Source organism: Canis lupus, chromosome 6, assembly GCF_048164855.1.
Source record: "Canis lupus baileyi chromosome 6, mCanLup2.hap1, whole genome shotgun sequence".
Taxonomy (NCBI): domain Eukaryota; kingdom Metazoa; phylum Chordata; class Mammalia; order Carnivora; family Canidae; genus Canis; species Canis lupus.
The window spans coordinates 58,252,467-58,278,121 of NC_132843.1; the positions used below are offsets into that span (position 1 = coordinate 58,252,467).

The window sequence follows — 25,655 nt, forward strand, 5'->3', positions numbered from 1 at the left end:
ATGACATTACAGCATCGGTTCAAAGTCTAGAATCTCACTGTCTAAATCAGATCCAGATTTGGATGAGGCACATTAGGAATAGTTCCTAAAGTACAGTTCCTTGAGCACAGTTCCTCTCAGTTGATAAACATGTAAAACTAAAGAAACAAATTATCTGTCCTCAGTACACATAAACACAATTGTGAGACATGCATAGAATTACTGGTATAGATATTCTTGTTAAAAAAGACATGCATAAATTGAAGTAAAAAAGGAGTCACTAGTTTATAGCAGTCATGAAATCTAGACAAGAAAATGTTGAATTCCTTGCCTGTGTCTCAAGTCTAATTCTCTATGGCTCTTGTTCTCTGCTCTCAGGCCTCTTGGTTGTGCCCTGTGAATTTTTGTTCTTTTTGTCTGAAAGGTAACATGTATTTTAGCTGAGTAGTTTTCTCAGCCTGCTTTCTACTAGTTAAACTTTGGGGATCTAACTGTGTTTTGGGTTTTTTTTTTCCCATTTTGTACTGCCTCTGTTTCTTTTAGTACAAGCTGGTAGTGTATCTGCTGATATAATTCTCTCAAAAACATTGTGGGCTCCCTGTGAATGTCATTAGAGTTGATTTCATTAGACAAAGCCCATACTCATAAATCTCTTTGGGAAAAGCCTGTCTTCGTACTGAAATTCTGTTATAATAGATGGGCAATGCATGTAATAAGCTTCTTAGAAAACCTGTTTTCTAAGAGATTCTGTTAGATGCACCTTAGTTTCTTTAAAGGGACTTTTGTGTGACTGAATATTACGATTAGTCACCACTGTTGTTTTGTCTGAGGTCTGAACAATTACAACCCTCAGCTTTATCTTTTAACCATATTCTCCTGACAGTGCTCTTGATTTGCTCTTTGCATAGAAACCATTCCTTATTTTACAATGTTTGCCATCTGAAGTGGCTGAGAATTTACACAACCATCAATCACTGGCTGCTTTTTATTTGACAGTTGTCTTCATTTATCTCTCTCCTCTTGCATTTTACTTTAAGCAGCAAGAAGACACCATTTGGCACTTTCAGTATTCCACTTGGAAATCTCCTTAACCAGATTATCTGCTTGATTAGGAACATTTTCTGCTTTCCATATAACTGCAGATGACAGTGTTGCTAAACTTTCTGCCCCTATGTGACAAAGATCCTCTTTCTAGTTTCCAGCTCCTAACTTTTTTTCAGCCTTCACTAGCAGCATTTCTAAAGTCCAGATTTTTACTAAAATATGTTCAAGACAACTAGGCTTTATTTAAATATATTCCTTAAAACCTTTTTGGTCTTCATAGCACTGCTCAGTTCTAAAGCCATTCCATATTTTTGGGTATGTTATGGTACTAAAATCTGTATTAGTTACCTATGTAAATCGTTTCCCCCCAATTTAAGGATTTTTAACAATACACATTCATTATCTGATTTTTTTATGGGTCAGGAATCCAGATGTGGGTTAGCTAGATGCCTTTGCCTTGAGATCTCTCACAGGATTCCTATTCCACTAGGGTTTTGGCTGGGGCCCCAATCTTATCTGAAAGCTCACGAGCTAGAATCCATTTCTAAGATTACTGTCACTTACATGATTGTTGACAAGATTTAGTTCCTCATGGACTATTGGATAGAGGGCCTCAGTTTCTCACTGGCTGTTTGGAGGACCTTCTCAGTTTCTTTCCATGGGAGGTCTCTTCATAGATCAATTAATAAAATAACAGCAGCTTCAATTGTAATGAACAAAAAGTGAAAGTCTGCAGGATGAAAGCTACCTTCTCTTTAACCTAATCTTAGAAGTGACATACCATTATTTTTATTGTATTCTATATTAGACATGAGTTACAGGGCCCAGCCCATATTTGGATGTAGGGGATTACACAGGAATATACATACGAAGAAGTGAGGATCATTGAGGGTCATTTTGGAGACTACCTACCACAGGTAGCCATCATATACTACAAGCAGGGAGAGAGAAGAAACAAGATGTAGAAGGAAGATAGAGATGGGGGCCATATTCTGCCTTGACTCTATCTTTCCAGTTCCTATCACAGCACTCATGAGAACCAACTGCATTACTTGTTCTTGGCTTCCAGGATGTGCCCCTATAATCTATGCAATAGATTCTATTTTTTTTTTTCCCTTAAGATAGCTTGAGTGACTCCTGTTACTTGCCACCAAAAAAGCCTTGACTAAGGATTGTGCTGATAAGGTACTTGCTTCGCTAATTAAGCAAAATATTGATCTTTTCTAGAATGTTCCCTGTGAGACTATGGTGTCATTTTAAACCATCACCAGCAAGAATATCTCCTGTTTCAGTGTTTGGTGTCAACCATAACTTCCAAGGGATACGATTTCACACAGACTAAGGGGTTAGACCAGAGCCTGGTGGTGTGAGTTGTTTATTGTATCTATTTTTACAATATTTGTGTGAGGAGTAGACTCACTGCCGTAGGCTCTACATTCCATGCATAGACAATAGTGCTGAGGGAAGATGCTGAGACTATAATAACTGGGGAAGGGAACTGAAAGTTGCCCACAGTGCATTCTTTACTCCAAATAGTCTGAGGCAGGGGCCTTTATCATTAGGCTCAGCCTAAAGTGTTTCAGAGCTTCAGTCTTTCAGCTTTTCACCACTAACCCCTTGCAAAGGGCTTGGCTCTGTGGTAATGTGGACTGACTGTGAAGTGTTCAGAGTCTCATGTTTTGGCAAAATGTAGAAATTCCTTTGAGGACGACTGTGGCTCATCATCAGAGATAATCCTTTTAAGAATTCCATGTCTGGCATATGTGGCCTTCAATTTGTGGACTCTTGTGGTAAATTGGTATTGTTCAGGCTCTCCAATCTTGAGATTTTTATTGTAGTTACCCTCCTAATGATATAGTCTCTGCTACTTTTTCTTCCAGATAAACATATTGGTGCCAATGTTCTTCTGTGGTCTGGTTGTGGAGGCTTGGGATATCATCAATTATATATATAATCTTGAAAGGTATATAGTGTATATATACATATATATAAACATATACTTATGCACCACACACCTTTTAAGTGAGATTGGACATTTTCTGATGAAAGCCTATTTACTAATGAAAGTGAATATATATACACATAACCATATTCACTATACACATTTTAAGTGAGATTGAACGCTTTCCTTTTTTTTTTTTAAGTATTTTATTTATTTATTCATGAGGGACACACAGAGAGAAGCAAAGACAGGCAGAGGGAGAAGCAGGCTCTCTTTGGGGAGCCGGATGCGGGACTGGATCACAGGACTCTGGGACCACGACCTGAGCCAAAGGCAGATGCTCAACCATTGAGCCACCCAGGTGTCCCAAGTTTGGACATTTTCTGATGAAAACCTTTACTAATGGAAGTGAACCAAAAAGGTAGGCTGCTGATGGCATTACTGGAACCATGACAGAATTTGAAAACTTAAAGAGACTTTGGATATTATCCAGTTCACTACCCTCAGTTCAGAATCAACCTTAACTGATTCAGGGCTTGAACCTTTCCTCTTACGATACTAACTATTTTTAACTTGATCAAAGCTCTTGCTGTTAAAAATTTTTTATGCAGCCAAGAGAAATGGAGCTTAACTTTTCAATGAACATTTTATGTCATGACCTTATTTATACTATTATTCTACTCCTATGGTAAACTCATATTTACCTGGAAGCCAAAAGTAACTAAATGTTCCCGTTTTCTTAGACTCTCCAATCTTTGGATTTCTTTGACATTGAAGGACAATAATTAGATACCTTAAGTTATGTGGCTGTAGGAATTCCAATTCTCTAAGTATTCTGAGAATGCTTGGTTTACAACAGGAATGATAGAATATCACATAGTCACTCATTTGCTTTATCCCACAATACACATACAAAAATCTCAGGATAATAATACCAGCCGTTCCACCAACAATATGATTTGGAGTCTATTTTTGAAGTTACTTTGGTCTTCTTCTCTATGTGGTTAGTGACCAGATGGATACATATTTAGATTCTTTAGTTTCATTTTATTTTAACTTTTTTTTGGAATGATTTTTAAATTTAATTTTCTACAGCTATGTAAAATAGGTACATGAGTCCAAAATTAAATATATAAAACAAGAGAAGTTCTGAGAAGTTCTGAATTTTTCTGTCCACTCCACAATATACTTTATTAGGTAATTATTTTAAAAATGATGACTTATTTTTCCATTTTCTGTTTGTTATACAAATCTCTTATATGTATATTTTCACTATATGATCTATTTTTTAAAATTTGTTTTAAATCTCTTTTCTATAATATATGTATATGGTATTTAGAAATGCTTGCATTTTATTGTAGTTGCCTGTGAATAAATGCATTTGACTTTTTTCTTTCTAATATGGGTGTGTTTTATTTCCTTTTCTTGTCTAATTGTAGTGACCAGAACTTCCAGTATATTGAATAGAAATGCGATTGTAGGGGATCCCTGGGGGCTCAGCAGTTTAGCGTTTGCCTTCTGCCCAGGGCCTGATCCTGGAGTCCCAGCATCAAGTCCCACATCGGGCTCCCTGCATGGAGCCTGCTTCTCCCTCGGCCTGTGTCTCTGCTTCTTTTTCTCTCTGTATCTCTCATGAATAAATAAATAAAATCTTTAAAAAAAATGGGAATGTAGAACTTATGAATCACTAACTTCTATCCTGAAACTATTAATACACTATATGTTAACTAATCGCTTAAAAAAAAAAAAGGAGGTACCTTGGGACCAAAAAAAAAAAAAAAAAAAAAACACCCAACAGGAATGTATATTCTTGTCTTGTTCCTAATCTTAAGAAGGACCCATTTAGCTTTTCACTATTCAGTATTATGTAGGCTTTTGGTTTTTCATAACTGCCTTTTATCAGGTTGAGGAAATTTCTTTCTATTCTCAGTTTGTGGAGAGTTTTTTCAGGATTGACTTTTGCTTTTTTGTTAAATACTTTTTCTGCTTCTATCAAGAAAATGTGTGATTTTTCTATTTTAGAGTGTTAATATGGTAAGTTATATTAATTGATTTTCAAATGTTAAATAAAGCTTACTTTGCGGGTCATGATGTAATATCCCTTTTATTTTTTTAAAAAGATTTTATTTATTTATTCATGAGAGACACAGAGAGAGAGGCAGAGACAGGCAGAGGGAGAAGCAGGCTCCATGCAGGGAGCCCGACACGGGACTTGATCCCAGATCTCCAGGATCATGCCCTGGGCTGAAGGCAGGCACTAAACCTCTGAGCCACCCAGGGATCCCTATCCCTTTTATATATTGTAAAATTCAACTTGCTAACCGTTGCTTAGAACTTATGCATCCATGTCCATGATAGATGTTTGTCTACAGTTCACTTTTTTTGTAGTGCCTTTGTTTAGATTTGGAATCATTGTAATCTGGGCCTTATTGAATAGTTGGGAAGTGTTCTCTTCAATTTTCTGGAAGAGTTTGTATATTTCTTCCTTAAATGTTTGGTAGAATTCACCAGTGTAGTCATGTGGGCTGGAGTTTTCTTATGGAAAGGTTTTAAGCACTAAATTCAGTTTTTAAAAATGTTAGTTAGTTAGTTAGTTACAGTGTTATATTGGTTGCAGGTGTAAGTGTAGAGATTTAACACTTCCATATATTACTCAGTGCTTATTAAGATAAGAGTACTCTTAATCCCTTTCACCTATTTCACCCATCCCCCACACACTTCCCCTCTGGTAAACCATCTGTTAGTTCTCTATAGATAAGAATCTGTTTAAAAAAAATTCTGTTTTTTTGTTTGTCTCTCTCTCTCTCCTTATTTTTTTGCCTTTGCTCATTTGTTTTGTTCCTTAAATTCCCAATATGAGTGAAATCATATGGTATTTGTCTTTCTCTGACTTACTTATTTCACTTACACTTTCTAGGTTCATCTATGTTGTTGCAATGGCAAGATTTCATTTTCTATGGCTGAATAATATTCCATGATATATATTTACCATGTCTTTATCCATTTATCTATTGCTGGACACTTGGGCTGCTTCCATAGTTTTGCTATTATAAATAATGCTGCAATAAGCATAGAATAAATCTAATCTTTAAAATAGTTATAGGATTGTTTATCTACTTCTTGAGTAAGCTTTGAGTTTGTGTCTTTTAAGAAATTAATTCACCTAAATTGTCAAATTTATTGGCATAAAGTTGCTTATACTATTTATTTACTATTATTATAATATATATAGATGTTGGGGTGATAGCACCTTTGTCATCTTTCCTGATACAGACAAATTTTTTCTCTTATTTTTTTCACCAGTCTGGGTAGAAGTTTATTTTTTATTTATTTTTCAGAAAAACCTGTTTTTCATTAATCAGTTTTCTCTATTGTTATTATCCTATCTGTTTCATTGGTTTTTGCTCTTTTACTTTTTTTTTTTTTTTTTTTACACACTTGGATTTAATTTACTCTCCTTTTCCCAGTTCCCTAAGGTGGAAGCTGTCATTTATTTGGAAAGTTTTTAACGTTCTAATAAAGGTGTTTATTAACTATAAATTTCCCTCTAAGCCCTGGTTGGTTATAATTCACAAATACTGAGTTTTAAAAAATTTTTGTACAGTTTAAAATACTTAACTTCTCTTTTGATTTCTTCTTTTTACTCACTATTTTACCACTACTATACTTTTACTATTTAGATAGTTTGTACTATATATAAGGTCTGTGTTTTATTTCTAATTTAGTTCCATTGTTGTTTGAAAAGATACCTTGAGTCCTTTTAGGTTTATTGAGAGTAGTTTAATAGCTCAGGATATGTTTTATACAAGTAAATGTTCCATGTGCAAATGTTGTTGGTTGGAATATTTCAGTTTAGGTCAGCTTGGATTAAAGGTCATTTAAGTTTCCTACGTACTTGTTGATTTTCTGTCTACTTGTTCAATTAAATATTAATAGAGAGGTTTTGAAATTTCCATGTATAATTAATTATTTGACTCTTTTTCCTTATAATTCATTTGGTTTTACTATTTTTATTTTGAAACTCTATCATTAGGCATAAAAACTTTTAGTATTGTTATGTTCTTTCTTTTTTTTATTCTTGAGAGACCCAGAAAGAGAGGCAGAGACATAGGCAGAGGGATAAGCAGGCTCCTTGTGGGGAGCCCAATGGGGGACTTGAACTGAGGACCTTTTGGATCATGACCTGAGCTGAAGGCAGACGCTTAACCACTGAGCTACCCAGGTGCCCCCCTGTTATGTTCTTTTGATAAGTTTATCTCTTTATTATTTATCACTAGTAATATTCATTGCTCTGATATCAACTTTGTTTGATATTGATATAGCAATTCCAGCTTTCTTTTGATTACTGTTAACATGGTATGTTGTATTTTCATTCTTTTACTTCTGACTTGTTGATGTCTATATTTAAAATGGATTTCTTAAAAAAAAATGGATTTCTTCTTTCTCTTGAAGAAAAAAAAAAAAAAAGAGGTGCCTGAGTGGCTCAGTCAGGTAAACAATAGACTCTTGATTTTGGTTCAGGTCATGATCTCAGGATTCTTTATTTTTTTAATTTATTTTTTATTTTTTATATTTTTTAAAGATTTTATTTATTCATGAGACACACACACACACACACACACACACACAGAGGCAGAGACATAGGCAGAGTGAGAAGCAGGCTCTACGTAGGGAGCCCGATGTGGGACTCGATCCCAGGACCCCAGGATCATGCCCTGGGCCAAAGGCAGGCGCTAAACCACTGAGCCACCCAGGGATCCCCCTGATCTCAGGATTCTGATATTAAGCCCTGCATTGGCTCCATGCTGGGTGTGGAGCCTGCTGAAGATTCTCTCTTTCCCTCACTCCCTCCCCCCTCCCCTTCCTCTATAAATAAATAAACAAACACATAGACAAATAATATGGATTTCTTGGTAGCAAATATTTGAGTCTTGCTTTTTTACCCAATTCGATAATACCCGCCTTTACATTGGGGTGTTTATACTATTTATAATTATTGGGATAATTGAGGTAACTGGGTTTGAATTATACCATCTTGCTATTTATTTTCTATTTGTCTATTATGGCTTTTGTTCTCTTTTTCTGCTATCTTTTGGATTGATTATTTTTAAAAATTCTATTTAATCTTCATTGGTTTCTTATCCATAATTCTTTATTTTCTTTTTGTTTAGGAGATTGATTTAGTTTGTAGTATGCATCTTTAAATTATAACTGTTTACTTCCAAGTGATTCTATACACTTTAAGTATACTGTAAGAACCTTACCACAGTTCACAGATCTCCATTTCTTTAGAGTCAGTCTTTGGAGTTCCATTAGTTCTTTGGTGGTGTTGTGTTTCCCTAATTTTGTTTTTTGTTTTGTTTCCCTAATTTTTCATGATCTTATGGCTTTGCATTGTCAGCCCCTCCAGGGATTCTGTGTGGGTCACCTGGTGCTGTCTGCAGGCTTTTGGAGTCCGGACTTGCAGGTCTGTTGCCTGCATCAGAAAGTGAGCAAGCCTGGTCCTTGGGTTCACAGAGACCAACCTGGTACCTAGTTTGCAGGGATAAGCCTGGATTCATGGGAATGGGCCTGGTGCTTGAGTCTGTGGTGATGGCCCTAGGATATGGGTCTGTGTGAGTACAACTGGATCTTGGGTCCACAGGGGCCAACCAGGTGCCAGGAACCCCTAGGTTGGGCCCGGTATCTTGGTTCATAGGATTCCATCATGGGAAAGGCTGGGAGCCTGGTTTTAACGGAGCTGGCCTGGGGGCAGGCCTGGAGATGGGGGCACTTGGAGTAAGCCTATAACTTGAGGCTTATGGGTAGGGTCAGCCTGGAGGCTGGGTTTATGGAAATTTGTTTGGCACAAGATAGGTTGGGAGTTTGGGTTGGTAGGAACTGGCCTGATTCTGGGGTGGACTGGGATCCAGAGTCTATGGACTCTTTTTGGAGTTTAGGTCTGCATGGGTTGGCCTGGACCTCATGTGGGCCAGGGGCTTGTGTTCAGTAAAATACACTGGGAGCCACATGTGGCCACAGGAATGGGTCTGTTGGTAGGGCAGGGTAACTCCAATATCCGTGGTGAAATCTGGTGCTCACTTCACTCTCTTTCCCCCATAGGGAGAGTGTCTCTCTGCACTAGGCTGCCTGGGCATAGGGAAAAGGTGATGGGAGGAATGTGAATCTATCTTTCCTGCTCTCCTCAATGCATCTTATTTCTGTGCTTCATTCAGGTGCTGTAATCCTCCTGGAATCCTTAGGTCTTGTGAAAGTGAACTATCACCTATGGATAGTTTTTCAAATTGGAATTTTTTTGGAGAGGAGGAGGAAATGCTAGAAATTCCTATGCTCCATTTTACTGATGTCCCTTCCAAAGTCTCTCACCTTTTATTTGGAAAGATATTTGTACAGAATATAAAATTCTAGGTTGAAAGTTTTCTTCTCTCTGGTCTTTAAAGATACTGCTCTATTGTCATCTGACTTGAATTATTTCTGATGAGACTGTTCCTCTGTATATAATGTGTCATTTTTCTTTGATCCCTTTTTAAAAAGGATCAATTTATTTATTTGAGAGAGAGGGAGGGTGGGGGAGGGGCAAAGGGAGAGAGAGAATCCCGAAGCAGACTCTGAGCGCAGAGCCCAACACAGGGCTTGATCCCACCACCTTGTGATCATGACCCATGCCAAAACAAGGAACTGGCTGCCCAACTGACTGAGCCACCCAGGCGGCCCTCTTTGATCACTTTTAAGATTTTGTCTTTATCACTGGATTTAATTGATTATGATTTCCCTTGCTTTTTTTTTTCTTAATGTTTCATGTACTTGGGGGTCTTTGAAGTCCTCTGACCTATGAATTTCAGTTTTTGTCAAATATGGATAATTTTTCAGCCACAATTTTTATTTTTCTACTTTGTGTCATTTTGGGACTTGAATTATACATATATGAGGCCACTTGAAATTTTCTAGAGCTCACTGATGATGTATTTATGCATTTATTAAAAAAATTATTCTTAATGTGTTTTATAGTTTCTATTGCCTTATTCTCCAGGTCACTAATCTTTTCTTCTTCAAGGTCTAATTTACTTTTATATTTATCCAGTATACTTTTCATTTTATGTATTTTCATCCCTAGAAGTTAAATATGTTGTTTTAAATATTCTCAGTGTCTCTACTTAACATGGTCTATATTTCTTCTAGCTTCTTAAACATAGGGAAAACATTAATAATTTGTGCTGTGCTGACAAATGTTTAACAATGGTTCTCTGGGAAAATAAAATAACATAGCCCTGATTTGTCACATTTACCAATTTCTATGCTTTTAGTGATCCCACTGTGGCTTATTTCAAGCTACCAACATGTCATCACTGAATGTAGAGTTGGAAAGAGATACTCAATATTAACACACTGTATTACAGTATCTTCACCATACAAATGTAATGACCTTGATCTCTGCATGTAGATTATGCTAAAATATATTAAAATAATTAGCAAGTTATGAGTTTTACATTTGTTATATTTGCTTTAAATATAAATTATTTAATTGTAAGTAATTTAATTTTAAATGATGGGTATGTTTAACAAGTAGCTTGTAAAATTCCCAATAATTGAGGATAATTGAAAAAATTAGCTCTCTGAGTCAGTCTTATATGACCCCAGAACATCACTAGATAACACTTCTTTTGATGTCTTTTTCTATTAGTTTTGTGTCATTTCACGGTGAATTTGTTTTTCCCCCTCACTATGAGTCATACCTTCTTTCTTTTGATGGCTGGTAATTTTGATTGGATGGCAGGCATTGTGAATTTTACCTTCTTGGGTCCTGGATATTTTTGTACTGTTGTAAGTATTATTGACTCTTGTTCTGTGATATCAACTTAATTTCTTGAAAGCAGTTTCATCTTTTATGGTCCTGATTTTAATTTGTGTGTATGTGTGTGTATGAGACAGCAGCATTGAGTATAGGATTAGTTTTTCCCTGATACCATGGCAAAAGCCAAACTCTTTTGAGTACTATATCCAGTGTCATGTGTTAAATTCTGCACTCTGGTAGGAATAGGAACTAGACCCCAAGAGCTCAAACAACTGTTTCCTGTATCCCTGTAGGTGGCTTTTCCCCTGATTGGGTAGTATTCTTACATGAATGGGTTTATCAGCTGAAAACTCAAGGAGGACCCTCTGCAGATCTCCAAATGTCAATCTTTCTCTTTCTATGTCTCTCTCTCTCAATCATTCTCTCTTTTCCATCTCTTCTGTCTAGTACTCTGTCCTATGGACTTTGGCTGCCTTGTTTTCCAACTCTATCTACCCAACTCCTTGAGAACTCAGAGGTCTTCCTCAATTCCTTAACTTTCAGTGTGACTTAGAAATGGTCATTAGGCAGTACACTGGGGCGATAGTAAGGCTTATTTCCTATTTTTCAGGGATCAGTACCATTTATTACTTAATATCTTGATAACTATTTTTTCATATATTTTATTTTGTCTTTTTTTATTTTTTCATATTAGATGGCAAATTTGGCCTCTGTTATTCCATGTGGGCTGGTACTGAAGTTTATAACTTATTTATTTTTTAAGAATTTCATTCTTTTTACCTTCTATGTTAACGCATAGTCTATTTTAATTATCCATCATTTTCCTCCTAATTTAGCTATAATTATTGAAGCTATATGTTCTCTAATTTATAATTCTGAGTTCCATATTCTCTTTTTAAATATGATATATGTTCTTTTGACATTTCCATCATTTTTTAAAAAAAGATTTTATTTATTCATGAGAGACACAGAGTCAGAGACATAGGCAGAGGGAGAAGCAGGCTCCCTGCAGGGAGCCTGATGTGGGACTTGATCCCACATGGGGAGGAAGCTCCCACTGAGCAGGGAGTGTGATGTAGGGCTTGATCCCAGGACCCCAGGATCATGCCCTTAGTTGAAGGCAAAGGCTCAATCACTGAGCCACCCAGGCATCCTGACACTTCCATCATTTTATTAATTGATTTCTAGCTAATTTTGAAATATTAGGTTACAGTTTTCATCTGTAACCTTTTGGAGTGCTTTCATTGTCTGAAAGAATGTTATCCTGCACTTTATTTACTTTTTAAAATTTCTTTTAAATTTAAATTCCAGTTAGTTAACATACAATGTAATATTAGTTTCAGGTGTACAATAAAGTGATGCAGCAATTCCTTTTTTTAAATATTTATTTTGTCAAAATATTATTTGACAGAGAGAGAGAGCAAGCACATGCAGGGGGAACAGCAGAGGTAGAGGGTGGAGGAGGCTCCCACTGAGCAGGTAGTGTGATGTAGGGCTTGATCCCAGAACCTTGAGATCATGAGCTGAGCCAATGGCAGATGCTCAACCAACTGAGCCATCCAGACAACCGTAATTCAACAACTCCATACAATCAGTGCTCACTACAGCAAATGCACTCTTTAATTCCCATCACCTATTTAATCCATCCTGCCACTCCCTCCCCTCTAGTAAGCATCAGTTCGTTTTCTGTAGTTACGAATATGTTTCTTGACTTGTCTCTCTCTCTTTATTCCCCATGCTCATCTGTTTTGTTTCTTATATTCCACATATGAATGAAATCATGGTATTTGTCTTTCTCTGACTGATTTCGCTTAGCATTGTACTCTCGCTCCATCCATGTCATTATGTTTTACTCAGCCATAAAAAAAATGAAATCTTACTTTTTAAAAATGATAACTTCTTAAAGGATTTGATCATGAGCTTTGTACCTCATTTTAGGTGAACTGAGTTTTTCTATTATCAGCATGATGGGTTTTTGTGTGGATATAAGTTTTCAGTTTCTCTGGGTCAATACTAAGGAGCACAATTTCTAGATTGTATGGTAACAGTATGTTTAGTTTTATAAGAAACCACCAAACTGTCTTCCAAAGTGGCTGTATTATTTTGCATCCACACCAGCATGAATGAGAGTTCCTGTTGCTTTGCATCTTCCTCAGCATTTAGTGCCGAGGAGGCACTAAATCATTTATTACTTCCAGGAGTTGTTGTTGTTGATCCTTTTGGATTTTTACATAGATGATCATGTCATCTGTGAACAAGTATAGTTTTCTTTCTTCCTTCCTACTTTTGTGCTATTTATTTCTTTTTCTTATCTTACTGCATTAACTGGGACATCCAGTATGATGCTGAAAAGCACCGTGAGGAGGGATATCCTTGCTTTGTTCCTGATCTTAGTGAGAAAGCTTCAAGATTATCACCATTAAATATGATGTTAGCTGTGATTTTTTGGTAGATACTCTTTATCAAGTTGAGGAAGTTCCCCTCTATTCCTAGGTCAGTGACATATATTTTTTGGGACCACCACATAATCCTAAACAAATGCCTAAAATACAAATGCCTAAAATAGTTGTCTTGGGAGAAAGAAATCCCTTCCATTGGTTAGTAATGCTTCAACTCTATAAGAACATCAGTTACTTGAATTCCAGCTCCTCTAGACAAGTTTGAAGTACTTTTTATGATTATTTCTAAAGATGATGAACTTACAGGTTGCTTGTATAACACATTTTTTAGATTAACAAAGTCATTTATCCTATTTTGAGATCAATGTAAGAAAAATCAATATAAAAATCAGTATAAGCTAGTCCTTAAGATATTTCACAAACTATCCTTGATATTGTTGCCTTTGATTTGGTGGGAAAGATTTGAAATCAAAGATATACTTTTATTTTTTAAATTTTTTATTTATTTATGATAGGCACACAGTGAGAGAGAGAGAGGCAGAGACACAGGCAGAGGGAGAAGCAGGCTCCATGCACCAGGAGCCCGATGTGGGACTCGATCCCGGGTCTCCAGGATCACACCCTGGGCCAAAGGCAGGCACTAAACCGCTGTGCCACCCAGGGATCCCTATAAATATACTTTTAAAATAAAGTATAGTTCCCTACTTCCTTTACAGCTACATGCTACAGAAAAATAATTTGAGGTCACTTTAAAAGTTAAAAAATGTGGTTATCATGCAGAAACTCTCCAATTTCTGGCATATGGGATTGGAATGGGAAAATATATCACCTAGGATTTCCCTTAGATGACTGCAACATGGTGCTTCCAGAAGAAGAAAGAAAAAATGAAAGCTTTTTAAGTTTTGATGTTTTCTGTTCATTTGTTTTATTGTTAACTAAGATTTTGATTACCAAATTTGAATTCTATATCATATATATTTAACTTTCTCTGTGACAATGTCACAACTAAAATAATTTATAGGGGGCTGCAGTAATTCTTGAGAAAATGAACTTTAGAAATTATAACCACCCCCCACTTTTTGGCCCAGTTACAATAGATCAGTAATAGTTTTTTGAAAGTAGATTAGATTCACTGTGTAGTCCTTCTTTAGATATGAGTAACAGAGAGTCAAGCATATAACACTAGATTGTACAATCTTGTGGTTTTAATTTTATATTAAGGTATCTTTATTGGAAAACAATACATAATTTGGTTAATTACTTTTTTTGTTCTCATAAATAATCTCAGAGCTAAGATAAAATGAAACATTAAATTGGTTATTTTTCAGAAGAAAAGGCTTAATTGTTTTTTAAATGCCTATTATTCTGTGAGCACTAAATGAATTTAATTTCTGGTAGCCACATTTCTTTATTGGTCTGCCCTCTGAAGCTCAAGGCCTCTGTGCTGTTTAGTCTCCTGAGTGCTTCTCTGAGGACTTGGAAATGGCCTTCTCAAACAGCTGCTTGATCTTAATTCACAAACTCAGAGTTCCTCCTTTTACCTAATGTCTTTTCTGTTTTTCACCTTGTCTGCTACAAAAGTCCAGCCTTTCTTCTTATGCATATTTTAAAGACACCTTACAAAAAATCATCATATCATGAAAGACTGAAAAAAGGAATTAAAATGAGGATTGAAAAAATGGAATTTGGGAGCAAGAAAGATGCTAAATGGTTGCTCCATTGTTTAAAGGTAGTTGAGGTAATGTTAAAAGTTGAGGATAATACAGGCCTACCTAACTCTTACTTTCTTCACTCTTGTCTATTTAAAAACAGAAATTAAAAAACTAAAAGACAGGATAAAGAATTAGGGATTGAGATGAGTAAGTGAAAGTAAGAGGACGTCCAACTGATTTAAATATATTCAAGTCTTTAGACCAGGAGGAAATAATCCATGAACTCAGAAATGTGTGTATGTAACTGCTATTAGTGATCTTTGAGAAATAATGATACAACAGAACATTGTTGAAAACTTGAGGGAGGTAAACATCTCAACTTTTATAATGGAAAATATAAATTTCAGATGAGAGACTTTGATGTTGATTGCCACAACTGTCAAGGCTGGATCTGTCTATGCCCATTTTCAAGGCTTGGCAGGTAAGTGGTGCTCTAAACCCATGCCAGCTCCCAGAATTCTCTACCTCAGTGCAAATTCTGTACCTCAGTGTGGCTCTTGATTTCCATTTGCCTATGAGGGGAGCAAGGACTGCAACATATTAGAATGGATTATTAAACAAATAGCTTTAGGAATTTAGAAGAGTATCATCAGGAATCAGTAGAAATTTAGTAATAACAAGTCATGCCAAAACAACTTCTTTTACTCTCTGAGGGGTTTACTAGTGGTGGAAGTATCGTATTTCATTAAGAAACCAGGGATGGGGGCAGCCTGGGTGGCTCAGTGGTTTATTTATTTATTTATTTTTTTAAGATTTTATTTATTTATTCATTCATTAGAGACAGACACAGGCAGAGTGCTTCCTCGCAGGGAGCCCCATGCGGGACTCGATCCTGGGACCCCAGGATCATGCCCTGAGCCAAAGGCAGATGCTCAACCTCCTGAGCCACCCAGGCGTCCCCCGGCTCAGTGGTTTAGCGCCGCCATTGGCCCAGGGCGTGATCCTGGAGTCCTGGGATCGAGTCCCACATCGGGCTCCCTGCATGGAACCTGCTTCTCCCTCTGCCTGTGTCTCTGCCTCTCTCTCTCTCTCTCTGTGTGTCTTTCATGAATAAATAAATAAAATCTTAAAAAAGAAAAAAGAAAGAAACCGGGGATGGGGAATAGTAGAGCTGGTTAGGGATCTTAGCAATCACCTGGTTCAAATTCCTCATTTGTAAGTGAAATGGAAGACCAAAAGATTGAGTACATGTCACACAGTAAGTTTATGGCAGGTAGAGCGTGAAACAAATTCAAGTGTTCTAGTCCAGTCTCTTTCTAGAGCATTGGGACCTTCTCTTGACACCTTTGTTGCCAAGAGGAAGTAAGGACCAAATGAAGCACAGTTAGGTAGGTTTATAGTTAGTGCAATAGCTACATCCCACAAACGTTTAAGAGGTTTGTGTCATTTGAAGAGAGATCTGTAATGGTATACTTCAGGTCTCTGGCCTTGGCCCTCTCCCTGTCATGTTTTACAGTTCAATTATCAGGTTGGAAATGAAGACACAAAATCTCTTACTGAATGTTTACAGAAATGTCTTACTTAATTTTCACACAAAGCTGGAAGGAACAGCTAATATGGATGACAGAATCAAGATTCAAGTCTTTTGACAGACTGGAACAATAGCTGAAAATAATAAGATGAAATTTAATAGGGGTAGGAGGAAAGTACTACAATTAATTTAAAAAAATCAACTGCTTTAATTCAAGACAGGGGGTAGTTTGTAGAAGTTTTAGTTGAATATGAGTACAATGTAGGCCAATAGTATCATTTAGCTGTCAAAAGGAGTAATTGCAATCTTACTCTCTCTTCCAAGCATTCTTGTGTTCTGATCAAGGGAGGTAATTGTTCCCTGAATCAGCTGCATGTGGAAGATGGGGTAGACTTCAGATACCACATTTTAATAGGAATATTGACAACTGTAGTGTTTCAGAGAAAAGTGACAAGAGTATGAAGGGTCTGTTGTGAAGAAAACTAGATACATTTATTCTGAAAAGGAAAAGGCTTACAGATAATTTGTTAATGATAGCTATTTTTAAAACTCTTTATTCATTGTTTTTGTTTATTTTTAAAATTTGTTCAATAAAGGTTTCTTCAAAACCTTCTACATAGTGTCAGATATACAGAAATAAGTAGGATAAGATATCCACCCTTCAGAACCTTGTAATCTAATGCTATGTATCTAAAAGCAGGATCTTTGGGTGACCTGGGTGCCTGTTAAATAGCATAGAGTCCCAGGCTCCCCCTCAGACCTATTGAGTCAGCCTATGGCAGGAGGTCTAGAAAACTGAATTTTTAGGACCACACCTATTAACAACAAAATTGGATAAATATTATCGTGGAGATTTGTTCAACATGCTTAAGTAGCATATGGGATGGAGAGTCTATCTGTCTAATAATCTTCCATTTAGTAAAGGGAACACAGATATTCCTGGGTGTCCTAAAATTAGAACAAGTGAACAGACATGAAATGGGACCAGTTTTCGGCTCAGAATAATGAAGAGTTTTTAAAAATAGGGTGTTTTTGGTGATACCTGGGTGGCTCAGCGGTTGGGCGTCTGCCTTTGGCTCAGGTCACAATCCTGGGGTCCTGGGATCCAGTCCCACATCGGGCTCCCTGCGAGGAGCCTGCTTCTCTCTCTGTCTGTGTCTCTGCCTCTCTCTCTGTGTCTCTCAGGAATAAATAAATAAAATCTTTAAAAACAAAACAAAATAAAACAATAGGGTATTTTAAAACTGGAATAGGTTTCCTAGTGAACAGTGTACCTCTCATCCTGGAGATGATTAAGGAGGGAGCTTGACAAGCAATTGCCATGTGATTTGGGGAAAAATGTCATGCTTTCCATCCTATGACCCACCTTGGTACAAAGAGGGAAATTTCTAATATGACCCTAGCCCCTGCCACCTTTTTCTTGATCTGATTTCTTCTCCATATAGGAGAGACCAGTCTGCTTTGTTAGAGTCTGGGACATTTTGAGGTCATGTTTTCCTAGGGGCAAGTCAACATATAAAACTTTTTATCGGGCTAGTAATTACTATATGAGTCAGACATGTAGGCTTTTTATCCAGATGAGGGTGGGTCTCCAGGTTCTGCTCTGTAGGACCCCATGGCACATCTGAATGTGAAAATTCTAAAGAATATATTGAAGATGGAAAATAGAGTCCCAACTTGCATCGGGTATAAGCTGTATTCTCCAGCATAATTACTGGGACTCCTGCTTTGAGGATCTTTGAATGCTTTCCAAGCCATTAAGAAGTTGATACTTTGATCTCTATTTGGTTAGGAGTTCCATTATTGGATAGAGTTCTGAGGTGGAGAAGAGATGATTCATAGGCCCATGAATCCATAACACATTTTTTTTTCATTGAGTGGTGTAAGCAAACTAGCATTCGTGCTTTCCTGGCACCCAGACACCTAGTCTCTAGAGGTGGAAGTTTGGACTAAAATGACTCTGTTAACCTCTCAGAGTCTTAAAGGAGCTTGAATGCTCCAAGACTCCATTCATTTATAGACTCTTGCTGATGATACTTGAATGGTTTGTTCTTAAATCTGCTGATCAATAATACCCATCTGTCAAATGGCTGGACTTCAACCTTATCCTATTTCCTATGGCTTTAGGAATCCTCTAAAAAATGGTGGAGCCTCACATATCATTCAAGCTGTACCCTTCATTTATGTAACAAATTGTGGTATATGCTTTGCTGTGCTGTCCAGATCCTTCCTTGAGGACCAAAGCACTTATTCCCCAAGTTGGTGGGAGCTGGCAATGGATGGCTTGTAGTGAAGTCTCTCACCAGGAGCTGTCCTCTGATAAGTGTCACCTCACTCAAGTTATCAATTCCCACACAATTGATACAGTAGTATAAAGGCCCATCCCTTTGCCCCAGCTTGGGACAACCCTATGATGCCATCCCAACTCCAGAGCTCCTGTGGAATTGGCTGAAGATTTTAATGTGATTTATCACAGATCAGTTTCTCCCTTTGTTCAGGATTGCTTTCATCTGTTCCCATAGATACAATCCCAGGAGGACCTGTATATAAATTGCTGTCTCAAAAGACTTCCTCCTAGGGAATTCAACCAGCAGCATAAGTATTTGCTGTCATATAATAAGTGTCAAGCAAGTGCTAAGTGTATGTAATATAGTGAGAAGAGGCTGCAATTCCATAGTTTATCTGTCCCAGCTACTGTCCTTCTATCCTACTCTGTGCTGCAATTGGGTTAAAACAGGTTGCCGCCTTCCCGGGTTCACCTTGCCACTGGTATTGATGGATTGTTGGGGTGCTGCCACTGTACTCCTCATGACCCCTGTGTTGTTGGCTGTGTCTCATGACTGCCTGAGCCTGTGCCACCAGTCACCTTGGTGCGATTGGCACAGCTCTGCCATGCTGACTATGCTAGACCCCAGATGCCTTGGCAGAGTTGAAGACATATACTCAACCTCCACTTCCCTTGATGTGTCTGTTCTTTCTTTTGCTGTCCAATTGAAGCTTCTCTCCATCTCTGCCCATCTTTGTTCTCTTTGTTCTGTTTGTCTTTTGCTGGTTGAGAAAACCTGTTCTCTCCATTATAAGGGTCCCATGACTCAGTGCTGTAGCTCCCCAGTGGTAAGATCTTTCACTTTCATCATCCAGCCCTCTGTAGAGGTTGTCTTCTTGTCAGAAATGCAGATGCCTTTGAGTGATTGATTTCTTTCGTGTATTTGTTTTTATGTAGTTCCCTTCTGCCTTGGCTATATAGACCTCCCAGGGGGCTGGTTGGGGCTAGCTGGAGAGTGTTTTAAGGACATCCTCATATTGTACCCAGAATAACTGCTCTCTTTCTTACACTCAGTCCCTGATACTAAGTCTATTCCTCTCAAGACTCCGCCATACTTATGATAACTTTTCCTTCAGTGACCTGGTTGTCTCTCTTTTGAGCAAAGCTTCCCTCGGGACCTCCCCATTCTATCAGAAATGTCTGTATTTGTCTAGACCTCAATTATGGACACAGTTCAAGTTCTTTCCCATGGGGGTCCTGGGTCCCATACCAGTAAAAGGATGCAGCTAGATCCTTATCTGAGTGTCCACAAACATTCCATGACAGTTACTCTTAATAGCCTGGTGTACATAGATGACCTCTGGACAGGAGGGCGCCTAGTTCCACATGCGAGCGTTTCTGAATCTCATCCAGAATGCATTACTACACACAACTCTGGGATTCCATGAAGTGATAATATGTGCTAGGAAGAGAACTGAACCTGCAGTTGGGAGATCTGGAGAGACTTGTTAAAGCCACTAACTCTCAATTATAAAGAGGGAATTCGACTAGATCATGTGTACCATCTCTTGCAGTTCTAACACTTACGATTATTTCTAGCCATTTGTGTCATCTTTCCACTCTTTATTACCATGACTTTAATTGGGTCTGGCATGAACTCCTCTGAGGGACGACATTTCCAAAACAGTTTACTGCTGGAATGCAGATGATACTTTTTTGGGGTTGACACATATGCATTTCTTTGTGTGACCTCTGGAACCCAGCACAGAATTTTCCATCACAGTCTGCCTGGGATTAATCAAGTGCTTCAGGAGAGGCCTTCCAGGATTGCTTCTTTGTAACAGATTCTTGGGTAGAAATCATGAGGCTCACCTTGTGCCCAGATAGTATTGAATCCTGGAAGGAACTCGGTTGGTTGGAGATATATATATATATATATATATATATATATATATATATATATTTATTTATTTATTTATTTATTTTATGTGTTTGCTACCCTAATACTAAGTCCCTGGATTTAGCGTGAAACAAAAAGCAAGGGGTAATCATTAGTGGATTATATACTCGTGTAATAAGAAATTCAATGCCCAGGAACTGGTTTTACAGGGTCAAATGCTGTCAGTACATAATAGGGGTGTTTTAACACAGAGCATAAAACCCAAAAGCAGAAGAATCACAAGGCTAGAAAGGACTGTGTGAAAATATCTATCTCTTTTTTCTAAAAGGTAAATTAGCCTTAAGCCATATCAAATGGAAGATGATCAATGCAACCTATTTTAAAAACCAACAGAGAATCTATTACCCTCAGGAAGAAGAACTTTCTTTTCTTCTTTAAAATATTTCACTGTCTGGAAAGCCTTTCTGTCACTGCTACTTCCATTCAGGGGAGGTATTTAATCAGAGAACTAATTCAGTCACCTAAGCATTCAGCCTTCTTTAGTCTCTACTGTTCTTGGGTCTTACCAATTCTTTCTTTAAAATGCCACCCTAATCTGTTCGCTGTCATCGTCACACCTCCTTTGCTTTGGTTAGTTCTTTGTCATTCCTTTCTTTCTTTCTTTCTTTCTTTCTTTCTTTCTTTCTTTCTTTCTTTCTAGATTTTATTTATTGATTTGAGAGAGAGAGAGAGAGAGAGCATAAGAGGAGGGGAGGGGCAGAGGGAGAAGACTCCCCACTGAGCAGGGAGCCTAATGTGGAGCTCAGTACTGGGACCCTGAGATCATGACCTGAGCCGAAGGCAGACGCTTAATCAGCTGAGTCACCCAGGTGCCCTGTCCCTTGTCATTTCTAATCTGGATTGCTGTAATTGTCTCTTTGCTCAGTAAACTCCAGTTCAGTGGTGCAAGTAGAAAAACAGGACCCCATGTAAGATCTGGTATTCCCAGGTTCTTCAGCACACTGCATAATTTCTCATTCTCTTGCAAACCTGGGGAAACTGACTAGCAACAGTCTGGCAGGCATGGATGGGCAAACTGGAAGAGGGAAAATTCATACAATGTTGGGTTTGAGTGTACCAAACTTGAGGAAAGATATCTTGGTCTCATGAATAACTTAGTTCCTGCATTCCTAGGATCTTCTGAAGACTTGAAAGGAGGGTGAGAAGTTAATTGGGGTCTGATCAGAGACTGTGACCCATCTTGTTTGCTCCTACACTAGCCAGGTGTTGCTGCTTCCTTTTCTTATATATTTCTCAGCATTTTGATTTAGGCCTGGGATAGAGCTCACACAGTCCCAATGTACTCCTCTATATCAGATGTATCAGTTTCCTTTTTCTACTACTACAGTCTCATGCTGCTTTAGCTCATCCTTCCATCCTTACTGCTAACTTGAATTTTTTCTCTAATATGCAAATATCATATACCTCCTCCCCCCCCATCCTTTAGTGGCTCTTCACTGTTCTCAGGGTACCATCCAATTTTCTCATTGGAATAGATAAATATTTGTATTATCCAGTCTTTGCTTACCTTTCCTAATTTTCCTCCATTATGCCTTCTTACCCTTGTACATGCTGTCACCTCAGCCATACGTACCTGTTCACCCCATGTGACTTGGCTCATTCTAGCTCATTCCCTGAATGAATTTCCTCTACTGGAAAGTAATTTCTTTCTTTCTTTTTTTTTTTTTTAAGATTATATTTTTTTCATGAGAGACACAGAGAGAGGCAGAGACATAGGCAGAGGGAGAAGCAGGCTCCCTGCAGGGAGCCTGATGTGGGATTCGATCCCAGGACCCCGGGATCATGCCCTGAGCCAAAGGCAGATGCTTAATGACTGAGCCACCCAGGTGCCCCCCTAGCAAGTCATTTCTAATCCTTCTTCCTACTCTGAATTATCTTGATAAGGTTCTATTCTTTGTTCCTTTGAATCCCCATAGAACACCGTTCTTGTTTCTAACCTAGTACTCATCACACTGTATGATAGCTGTCTGCTGCATGATTACCCCTTCCACCTAGTTGGGAGCTTCTTGAGGACCAGCTCTCTGTTTCAGTCTCATAGCTCCTGCTATAGTGCCCAAATTGGCCCATAGTAAATGATCAATAAATGTGGGTTGGATAAATGAGCTTGCAGGGCTCCCTAACGATGGTAATCTACAGATTTTTAAAAAATTGAGTATATAGTTTAGACAATCTCTAAAGTCCTTCTTAGCTCTTAGATACACAATTTTATGACATATTGGGACTTGAGATAAAATTCTCAGATAGTCTGCTTCTACATAATAACACATTTTTGTTTTGTTTGGGTATTAAATTTGATGATTTTGATCTTTTTCATGGTTCAGAGCGTGAATCCTATTTTCAAAAGGTTCTTCTTAATTCGATTATTTTTCTGACAGAAATAATTTAGTTCCATTATCTCTGTTCAAGCAACTGGATCAGATTTATTACTCGGTGACTTTATTCTGCATATCTAACTGCCTATCAATGTACCTGTGTTGTCAATGTATCTGATATGGAATAGGGAATAAGTGTGGTTTGAAAAGGCTTAGACAGAGCTACTCCAAAGAGTGAAGCAGATCTAGGGTAAAGGGTCTGGAGTCAGAAGCCAGATGATTAGTCTGACAGTGTCATAGATATGTGTGTCCCATGTTACAATCTGGCAGTAGAATAAAGCTGGGCAGAGAATCAGAAATCAGGAGGATACAGATTCCCCCAGGATAAGGCAAAGCAAGACTGACAACCTAAGGGTTTGGCAGGTAGAGAGAAGAACTCAGGAAAGGTCAGGGCTAAGAAGCCAGGCCAAAGCAGAAGGGAGAACAGGTTCAGAAAAGAGAACACTGATTCTGAGTTAGAATCTGATCCAGCCAGAAGATTCTTTTTTTATTTTTTAGATTTTGTTTATTCACGAGAGACACAGAGAGAGAAAGAGAGAGAGAGAGAGAGAGGCAGAGACACAGGCAGAGCGAGAAGCAGGCTCCATGCAGGGAGCCTAACGTGGGACCCTATCCTGGGCAGAAGGCGGCGCCAAACTGCTGAGCCCCCCGGGCCGCCCCCAGCCAGAAGATTCTTGATGCTCCTCATTATAGCAGATAGTAATGCCTAATTCAATCTAGGTCTGTAGGATGGGGTATTTGTGTGTGGCTAGAGGCAATCTGATGGTAGCAGAGAGGAGCAACAATTGATGATTGGAACCTTGTGACATTTATTATGGCACTTTTACTTATTTTCAGTTTCTTTATAAGCATATCTAATGTCTCCTGTTACACAGTGAACTCCTTGAGAGCAGGAACCATCTCCCCCCACTCCCCTTATTCCTCAGACTCTATTTCACTTAGTGTTGTGCTTTGCATATATCTGGTATTCAGTAGTATATAATGAATTAAATTACAACAGTTAGGGATTATGTTATTAATGCTCCTTGGAGAATAGTGAGTGGTTCAAGTGACTCCCAGAATGTTCATTTAAGCCATCTGTGGATTCAGTCATTTTTAATGCCAATTATTGCTTTTTTTTCTGGGTAATTGAGTGTTTGAGGTCAGAGTGATCCTGGAAAATAAGTAATTCTCTGAAGAGATGCATGAGATCTTTAACAAGTCAAAGAAAAAGTAAGTTTTCTTGGGTCAAGATACGTCTCAGAATGCCTGCCTATTGAGTGAAAATATCAGATTATTTGCTCACAAATGGATCAATGGCTGGCACCAGTGGAATAGCTTAAGATTCAAATATAACTCAATGTCTCATAACTAAAGAAGAACCAAGTGTTAAAAATGTTATAAAAATTCAGAAATTCAATACAGTGAAGCAGTTTATGATACTTTTTTGGCAAAACATCCTCTGCCTTCATGACTGTACACCTCTTCAGCCAGAAGGATACTCTAGAAGGTACAGCCATATCGGAAATACCAAGTTTTCAGAATCTTATATAATATGATCTTATGAGTCAATATCAAATTTAACCCTGTCAGATGAATAGGAGAGCCTCACAAGGGATGGCTCAGTCTGATTTTTTTTCTGAACCTATCAAAATGGTTGGATTCAAACATTCTCCTACTGGTTGGTCCTCCTAATTGTTTTTAGTTTTTTTTTTTTTTTTTTCTCCTTGCTAAGCAGTAAAAATGGTCCAACTCTAGGGTCAACATGATGGCCCTATATAGAGAATAAGTTTGATGTTAAGAATACAGCTTTAATTCTGTGAGCTTGACACAAAAACTGAATCCATTTTGTTCTAGTTCTTGATAATTTCCCCATAAATAATTTTCACCTGCTGGATTTTGCTGATTACCCATCACCCTATCTCATGTTAGAGAAAATTCCAGATGGATCTGGAATCCAAAGTCTTGAATTGGAGTCTCAGTTCCATCATTTATTAGTTATGTGAATGTGGGTAATTACCAGAGGCTTAGTTTTCTTACTTGTAAAATGAGAATAAAAACTCCCTCAGTGAATCAGATGTCAGGATGTTTTGAGAGCACTGTTATCCTTACCTAACTTTATGCTTTATTTATTTATAAATGAAAACCCTTGGAAAGTTTAATTCCTCTAATGACTTTTTACCTGCAACTTTTAAAAGACAAATAAAAAATAAAATCATCACTATCACCATCATCAACATCATAGTACAAAAATATACAGGAAAATATCAGGCTAAGAGAAAGACCCTCCATTGCTTGAAAGAACAGATAAACCAGTGGTGCTTTTTTTTGCTATGCAGAATTGATTCAGTAGAAAACTATCTACTTTGGTATGATTTCTGTCTTAAAATAGAATCCTATTAGGGATCTACATTGGAAAAAAAACATGGAAAATTGGGCCTGTTTCACATACTCTGTGGGGCTTCCTACTGGTTTTGGGATCTATGGGATCTGGGGATAATACCAAAAGACTTAGGGTTTCAGTAATCAACATTTTAAAAATGGGGTTCCAAATTTCTGCTCTCTGGTTTTGTTTTGTTTTTAGCATCTACATGGAGGAGGGGAAGATATGCAGGGGAAAGCTATGAGAGGATTATAGATCTTTAAAAACCCTGTGATCAAAACATCCTCTTTACATAGTCTGTTGATTAGGGATTAATTGTAGGTGGGTGCTATGATATTATGGATAATAACCTGGCC

The 25,655-nt window shown here is 37.8% G+C and overlaps 1 protein-coding gene across 1 annotated transcript in view; it reads left to right on the top strand.

Annotated features, from left to right (window-relative positions):
• Window positions 1-25,655, top strand: part of PAPPA2 (pappalysin 2) — a 456,471-nt gene that overhangs the window by 36,554 nt on the left and 394,262 nt on the right. The window lies entirely within an intron of this gene.